Genomic DNA, 8,910 nt, shown 5'->3' with positions numbered 1-8,910 from the left:
TTGCCCCCCAATTCACAAACAGAGCCCTCATAAATATTCTCTCAATTATCCCAAGAGTACCATCTGTCTATTGCTGGGAGTCTGACTGATACACGGAGACCCATCTATCACAGCAAGTGACACTGACAAAATCAAAGCTAATCTTGCACTCCTTTTAAGCTTTGGACTGTGGGTTCTGCTGTCTCTTCTTTGTTTAGAAACACTATGCAGTGGAACTCAAAACACTTCTAAATTCTGCAAGACTTTTTGAGTAAATGTCCTCTTGACTGTGCCCTTCACTTCATTGTTCCTGAGGCTGTAGATGATGGGGTTTAACGTAGGAGTGATGACAGTGTAGGACAATGACACTAGCTTCTTGCTCTCAGGGGACTGGTTGGATTTGGGCCTTAGCTAGGTCAAGCTGGCTGTTCCATAGAAAAGGGATACCACAATGAGGTGTGATGAACAAATAGAGAATGCCTTCTGGCGACCAGTAGTAGAGGACACCCTCTGGATAGTGATGATAATGCAGGTATAGGAGACCAAAACGAGGGAGAAGGGAAACATGATAAATAGTAGCATGGAAGCAAGTGCTTGCATTTCATACATGGTTGTATCCTGAGTGACTAGTTTCAGCATTGGAGGACCATCACAAAAAAAAGTGGTCTGTAGTATTTGGTCCACAGAAAGGAAGGCCCTTCAACCAAGCTGTCTATAGCATAGAGACAGGAACACCAGACATCAAAGAGCCGACTGCCATCTATAAGCATAGGGACCTACTCATTATGACTGAATAACGGAGAGGGTTACCAATAGCCACAAAGTGATCATATGCCATCATAGACAGGAGAAAACATTCAGAACTGCCAAAGAAGAAGAAAAAGTACATCTAGATCCCACAGCCTACAAAAGCGATGATTTTCCTTGGAGACACTAGATCCACCAGCATCTCTGGCACAATGACTAAGGTGAAACAGACTTCAAGAAGTGATAAGTTTTGGAGAAAGAAGTACATGGGTGTTTGAAGAGCAGGATTCATACTGTTGACTGGGATGATAAGGAAGTTGCCCAACAAAGTGACTGTATAGATGATGAGGAACAAAATAAAGAGGGAAAATTGCATCTCAGGGTTATTTGTAAAACTGAGAAGAATAAATTCAGTGATTCTGGTGTGATTTTCACAAATCATATCTTAGAGTATTTTCTCTGTAAGAATCAAAAAATATATATCAAAGTATAGTGTTTAGGTATAGATATGATTTTAAACATATCAATAAAAGCCATAACTGCATCTCTGTGCTCACATGTCTCACCATTCTATTTCTCTGAAGCAGAATGTTTAAAATAAGATAAAATTAAGAAAAAATGTATCTTTTTTCATTTTTTAAATATTTTATTTGTTTATTTGACAGAGAGAGGTCACAAGTAGGCAGAGAGGCAGGCAGAGAGAAAGGGAGAAACAGGCTCCCCACTGATCAGAGAGCCCGATGTGGGGCTCGATCCCAGGATCCCGAGACGAGCCAAAGGCAGAGGCCCAAACCACTGAGCCACCCAGGCGCCCATTTCTACAAACGTATACATTTCTGTCACCAGGCTTACAGGTATATGTGTGCAGACATTGTTCTCTCCTATACAGTGCCCTCCATAATACCCACCACCAGGGTTCCCCAACCTCCCACCCCCACCCCTTCAAAACCTCAGACTGTTTTTCAGAGTCCATAGTATCTCATGGTTCATCTCCCCCTCCATTTTCTCTCAACTCCCTTCTCCTCTCCATCTCCCCATGTCCTCCGTGTTAGAGTATATCTTTTTTTAATGGGTTATATACATTTCTATAATATATTTCTAGTCATAATATTCAATGTTTTGTTATTATTTATTTATTCATTTATTTCTAAAGATTTATTTATCAGATGGAGGGAGAGAGTGAAAGGAGTGGCAGAGGGAGGAGTGGGAATGAATCTCAAGCAGACTGTGGGGAACCCAACATGGGGTTTGATCTCATGACTGTGAGACCATGACCAGGGCCAAAAACAAGAGTTGGGCACTTTACTGACTAGTCATCCAGGTGCCCCTAGACAACTAGATTTTAGGACAAAGTTTAATATCAGAAACAGGGAAGGTCATTTCAAAATGATGAAGATCAAATTATTAAAATGGCATAGAAATTCTCAGATTTTATGATCTTAATAACAGAGTTTCAAATTATCTGAGTAAAAAACTGATAAATGTAAGCAAAAATGGACAAATACATAATAGGATATTTCAATACTCCTTTCTCAATAACTGGCAGAACAAATAAGCAGAAAATCCGTAAGGATATGGAGGATTTGAACAATGCTATGGACTAATGACTAATGGATAAAATAACTAGGCAGAAGATTAACAAGGAAAATTAGGACTTGAAAACTTATGAACCAGTGAGGTTTAACTGACATCTACAGAATAATTCACACAATAAGAGAAAAATATATTCATTTTAAATGTACACTGAATATTTGTCAAGATAAACTATACTCTGAACCATTAAACAAATCTTTGTGCAAGAACGTTCAACTTTCACAAAATGTGTTCTTAAAATTGTGTATTAAAAGAGGGATCTCCAGGAAACCCATAAGTATTTAGAAACTGAATAGCAAACTTAAAAATTACTCATGTTCCAAAAAATAAACCTAAGGGAAAATTATAAACATGGCTTCACTGGTGAATTTTACTAAACAATCAAAGAATAAATGCCAGTCCTTTTCAAAGAGTGCTAAAAATTTGAAGACAGGGACACTTCCAAATTCATTTATATCAGGTCAGTGTTACCCTGATTCCCAAGTCAGACATGTTACTACAGCTGGATAATTTTGGTCTGCATATCAGCCCAGCCAGGATAAAACTCATATTGCCTGAACTTTGCTTCCCTGTCTTCAGCAACTTTCTGATACTTTTTCAATGGTAACTTTGTAGAATTCTGAGCTCCTCTCCTTTAGCCTGTTGCTCTTTATAGAATACATCCTGCCTCTTTATCACTCGATCTTTCTCTTCCAGTTGTTTAGCCAGGTGCTTCCTTGGTTTGTTCTTCTTCACTTGATAATCCTTCCGTGAAGAATTGGTCTGGTTAATTGCTCATTGGCAAAAGCCCTCTCAGTTCAGTTCTTTGCCTTGCTTTAGTTGTTTCTGATTTTCTGACTCTTTCTTGGTTTGCTCCAATGCCTGCTCCTCAGCTACTCTTCTTTCAATTCTTCATCAGAAAGTGAGGAACCATAAGCACCAGAATACTGTTGAGACTTTGGACCAGATGTGAAGGTTTCCTTCATACAATCAATCACATTTTCCAAAAGCCAGATGTCTTTTACCATATTGATGTTCTCATTCTCCTCCACCTGGTAGTGACCTTGTGGGTGCTGGTGATCTCATGGCTCTTGCTTCTGTCCATGCAGAGACTTAGTATGGACCCAAGAGCACTACGGACCCCACCAGGAAAGATCCACATGGACATGTCCAGACTCTTTGCAGGGAGGGAGCAAGGCCAAAACCCCAAGAAGAAGCAAGGAGAATGTGCCAATCCTTAGGATTGTCTTAAATTCTCTTTTTCCTACTTTATTATTAGTGTATAGAAATACAATGGATTTATGTACATTGATTTTTATCCTGTGACTTTACTGAATTCATTTATCAGTTCTAGTAGTTTTTTTGTGGACTCCTTAGGGTTTTTTATGTATATAGACTATTATGTCATTTGCAAACAGTTAAAGTTTTACTTATTCCTTACCAATTTGGGTGCCTTTTATTTTTTTTTCTTGTCTGATTGTTGTGGCTAGAACTTCTAGTACTATGTTGAAAAAGGGGTGAGAGTGGACATCTTAGTCTTCATGATATTATGGGGAAAGTTCTCAGTTTTTTACCACTGAGTATGATGTTAGCTGTGGATTTTTTCATATACAGCCTTTATTAGGTTGAGGTATGTTCCTTCTAAACCTACTTTGTTGAGGGTTTTTATCATGAAAGGATGTTGTACTTTGTCAAATGCATTTTCTGCATCTAGTGAAATGGTCATATGGTTTTTGTCCTTGCTCTAATTGATGTGATATATCACATCAATTGATTTGCAAATATTGAACCACACTTACATTCTGAGAATAAATCCTAGTTCATCATGGTTAATGATTTTTAAATATATTGTTTGATTCAGTGTGCTAATATTTTGTTGAGGATTTATTTTTTTTAATTTTTAGTTTATTATTTTTTAATTAACATGTAATGTATTATTTGCTTCAGGGGTACAGGTCTGTGAATCATCATTGTTGAGGATTTTTGCATCTATGTGTATCAGATATATTGGTTTGTAGTTCTCTTTTTCTGGGGCATTTTTATCTGGTTTTGGAGTCAGAGTAATTCTGGCCTCGTAGAATGAATTTGGAAGCTTTCCTTCATCTTTTTTTATTTTTTTGGAGTGGTTTGAGAAAAATAGGTATATACTGTTCTTTAAATATTTGGTAAAATTCACCTGTGAAGCCATCTGACTCTGGACTTTTGTTTGTTGGGAATTTTCTGATTACTGACTCAATTTCATTGTTGGTAATTGGTCTGTTCAAATTTTCTATTTCTTCTTGATACAGTTTTGGGAGGTTATATGTTTCTAGGAATTTATCCATTTCTTCTAGGTTGTCCAATAATTTTTCCTACTATTCTCTTATAATTGTATTTCTGTGGTGTTGGTTGTTATTTCTCCTCTTTCATTTCTTTTTTTTTTTTAAGATTTTACTTACTTATTTGAAAGAAAGAGAAAAAGAGAGAGAGCATGCATGAGTGGAGTGAGGTGCAGAGGGAGAAGTCTCAAACAGACTTTGAGCTGAGCAGGGAGACTGACACAGGGCTTGATCCCATGACCCTGAAATCATGAACTGAGCTGAAACCAAGAGCTGGATGCCTAACTGACTGAGCCACCCAGGTGCCACACCTCTTTCACTTCTAATTTTTTGTTTGTTTGTTTGAGTTCTTTCTGTCTTTTTTGGATGGATCTGGCTAAAGGTTTACCAATTTGCTCATCTTTGAAAAGAACCAGCTTCTGGTTCATTGACCTGCTTTATTCTTTTCCTAAAATTTTATTTCATTTATTTCTCTTCTAATTTTACTATTTCTTTCCTTCTACTTGTTCTAGATTTTATTTGTTCTTTTTCCTAGCTCCCTTAGGTATAAGGTTAGGTTGATTATTCCAGAGTTTTCTTGCTTCCTGGGGTAGTCTGCATTGCTGTAAACTTCCCTCTTAGGACAGTTTTTGCTGCATATCAAAGATTTTGGATCATTGTGTTTTCATTTTCATTTGTCTCCATTTTTTTTTTTTAATTTTCTCTTTGATTTCTCTGTTGGTCTATTCATTGCTTAATAGCATGTTATTTAACCTCTAAGTGGGTAAATTTGTGGGTTTCCAGATTTTGTGTGTGTGTGTGTGTGTGTGTGTGTGTGTGTGTGGTTAGTGTCTTTTTTCATGATGTTGTGGTTGAAAAAGATGTATGGTATGATTTTGATCTTTTTGAATTTGTTGAGACTTATCTTGTGGCCTGAGTGTGATCTATTTTGGAGTATGTTCTATATGCTCCAAAAGAATGTATATTCTGCTATTTTAGGGTGGAATATTCTGAATATATCCATTAAATCCATCTGGACCAATATGTCATTTAAAGCTATTTTTGCCTTATAAATTACCTTTTTAGATGATCTGTCCATTGATGTAAGTAGGATGTTAAAGTCTCCTATTATTTTATTTTCTATCATTTATTTACTTTATGTTTGTTATTAATATTTTATGTATTTGGGTGCTCCCCATTAGATGCATAAATATTTGCAATTGTTATATTTTTCTGTTGGATTGTCCCATTTATGGTTATATACTTTCCTTCTTTGTCTTTTGTTATAGTCTTTGTTTTAAAATCTACTTTTTCTGATATAAGTATTGCTACCCCAGTTTTCTTTTCACTTCCACTGGCATGATAAATACTTTTTCCATCCCCTGATTTTCAATTTGCTTGTTTTTAGGTCTGAAAAAAGTCCCTAGTGGGCAGCATGTAGATGGGTTTTACTTTTTTATCTATTTCATCATTCTGTATCTTTTGATTGGAGTATTCAACCTGTTTACAGTCAAAGTAATTATTGATAGCCATGTACATATCGCCATTTTGTTACTTGTTTTATGGTTATTTTTGTAGTTCTTTGTTCCTTTATTCTCTTTATCTCTTCTTTTGGGGTTTGATGGATTTTTTTTTTTTAGTCAAATATTTCAATTATTTCTCTTAATTTTTTACCTATTACTGGTTTTTTGATTTGAAGTTGATGTTAGGTTTATATGTAACATATTATGTACATGAGAGTCTAATATTAAGTTGATGGTTACTTTAAGTTTGAACCCATTCTAAAAATACTAAATGTGTACTCCTGTGCTCCTCTATTTTACATACATGGTATTATACTTTAAATCCTTTTTTGGTGAATTCCTTGACTGATTTTTATAGGTATACTTAAAATTATTGGTTTTGTACTTCCTACTTTTCAAATTAAAAAAAAAATTAAAACAATTTCATTTATTTATTTATTTGAGAGAGAGAGAAAGAATGAGGAGAAGTGGGGGAGAAACAGTGGAAAAGGGACAAGCAGACTCCATGCTGAGTGTGGAGCCCCACATGGGGCTTGATCCCAGAATGCTGATATCATGACCTAAGCCAAAATGAAGAGTTAGATACTTAATGGACTGGGTCAGCCAGGCACCCCTCTTCTTAATTTTAAAAATTCCTAGTTATTATCTTTCCTTTTCATTGAAAGAATCCTCTTTCACATTTCTTGTAAGGCTGGTTTCATGGTGATGAATTCCTTGAAGTTTATTGGGAAACTCTATTCTCTTCTTGTATTCTGAAAAATAGCCTTGCTGGATAGAGTATTCTTGGTTGCAGGTATTTTTCCTTTTAGTACTTTGAATACATCATGTCATTGCCTTCTAATCTGCCAGGTTTCAGGGGATGGCCTTATGGGATTTCCCTTATATGTAACTGTTTTCTTTTCTCTTGTTGGTTTTAGAATTCTTTATTTATTGCTACTTTTTGCCATAATTTTACTTAGTATGTGTCTTTGTGTGAACTTTTTGTTGATTTTATTGGGTGCTTTCTATGCCTCCTGGATCTGGATTTCTGTTTCTTTTCCCAGATATGGGAAGTTTTAAACTTTTTTTCTTCAAATAATTTTTTTTGCCCCCTTTTATCCCCCCTTTCCTTCTGGGATCCCTATAATGAGAATGTTATTATGCTTCATGGTGTTACTGAGTTCTCTTATTCCATTCTCATTTTTTTTAAATTATTCGTATTTCTTTCTCCTATTCAACTTGATTGTTTTCTATTACTCTGTCTTCTAGATTGCTGAATCATCCTTCAGCTTCCTCTTGTTTACTATTTATTCCTTCTAGTGTATTTTTTTTAATTTCAGTTATTGAGTTCTTCCTCACTACTTGGTTCTTTTTAATATTTTCTATCTCTTTGTTGAGGATCTCACTGAGGTCCTTCACTGTTTTCTCAAGTTCAGTGAGTATCTTTATGACCATTACCTTAAATTGTTTTTCATTATATTGCTTATCTCCATTTCATTTAACTCTCTTGCTATGATTTTGTCCTGTTCTTTCCTTTGGGACATATTCCTCTCTTTCCTCATTGTGTCTAACTCTCTGTCTGTTTCTCTGTGTTCAGAAATTTAGGTGCATCTTCTGCTCTTGGAAGTAGTGGCTGTATGAAGAAGAGGTCCTGTAATATGCTGCAATGCAGTGTCCCCTCTTCACCAGAACCTGGTGCTTTAGGGGTGTCTCCTATGTTTATTGTGTGCACCCTCTTGTTCTGGCTGAGCCATGTTTGCCTTCAGTTTAGTCATCTTCAGTGGCTCACTTTGTCAGTTTGAGGAAGTTTAGTTCCTGTTTTGTTAATGTGCCAGTCTGTGGCTGCCTTGGACTTCAGTTGGGTCTAATCAGGCATTTGCCAGAGCTATGGTCACACCAAATGGCAGGTTTTTTTCCATGTCTTATTCCTGAATGGACTTCATTTGTGGGCCTTATTGGGGTCCATTATCAAAGGAAGGAGACCGAGACAAAGTGAAAGTTATGCAAAGCCTTATTCTATGCCAGGCATTAGAAGTTAGACTGACTGGCCAGGGGAATGAGACAGAGACAAAGTGAAAGTTATGTGAAGCTTTATTCTATGCCAAGCATTAGAAGTCAGACTGACTGACCAGGGCCGCCTCCGAAGAGAGCAACCCCCTCCTGATCTCACAGACTGGTTTTATAGGACATAACCACAGACCCAAGGTACGTGGCTTCTATTATTAAGGCATTTACTCCCGGAATCAATACCCAGAACCATACCAGGAACTACTGGGGCATTTATTCCTGGAATGAAGTCCGTGCATGTAAACAACAATATGGCTACCTAGGCAATATGGAGTTGCTCTGGCTAAGCAGGCCCTAATAGTTAAACAGGTTTTAACATTAAATTGGCCCTAACATTCCCCGCTTTTCTTTGGAGATTAGTCAATTCTTTGGCTCTTCAGCAAGTTCTTGAGGGTGGAAACGGGCTGACCTGAGGTGTCATTAACCTTGAGTGTTGTTCCATCTCCTTTCTTTCTGATTTTCTATTGGGCTGTTTTAGGCCAATGAGCTGGCTGCTGCTGAGTAAGAACAGGATTAAAAGTGACCAAGTTTTGAAACCCTTTTGGGTCTTAGTTTTAGTCCACAGTTAGTGGAGTCCACCGGCAGTGGCTCCCATTTCTGGGGGGGTGTCCTGTTTTTGGCTCGTTTGACATGACACACGTGAATCCAGGCCCTGATGCCTTCTATTTTTACTGCCGTGGGGGTGGTCAGGATGACAGTGAATGAACCCTTTCAGTGAGTCTCCAAGTTTTCCATTCAGTGGTCAC

General features: G+C 37.0%; 2 pseudogenes; both read right to left on the bottom strand.

Moving 5' to 3' along the window:
* Positions 1-216: 216 nt before the first annotated feature.
* LOC123947574 lies at positions 217-1,168 on the bottom strand (annotated as a pseudogene).
* Positions 1,169-2,815: 1,647 nt separating this feature from the next.
* Positions 2,816-5,694, bottom strand: LOC123946428 (annotated as a pseudogene).
* Positions 5,695-8,910: the final 3,216 nt, after the last annotated feature.

The sequence above is a fragment of the Meles meles genome, chromosome 7 (assembly GCF_922984935.1).
Source record: "Meles meles chromosome 7, mMelMel3.1 paternal haplotype, whole genome shotgun sequence".
Taxonomy (NCBI): domain Eukaryota; kingdom Metazoa; phylum Chordata; class Mammalia; order Carnivora; family Mustelidae; genus Meles; species Meles meles.
This window is presented reverse-complemented; position numbering and strand designations above follow the sequence as displayed.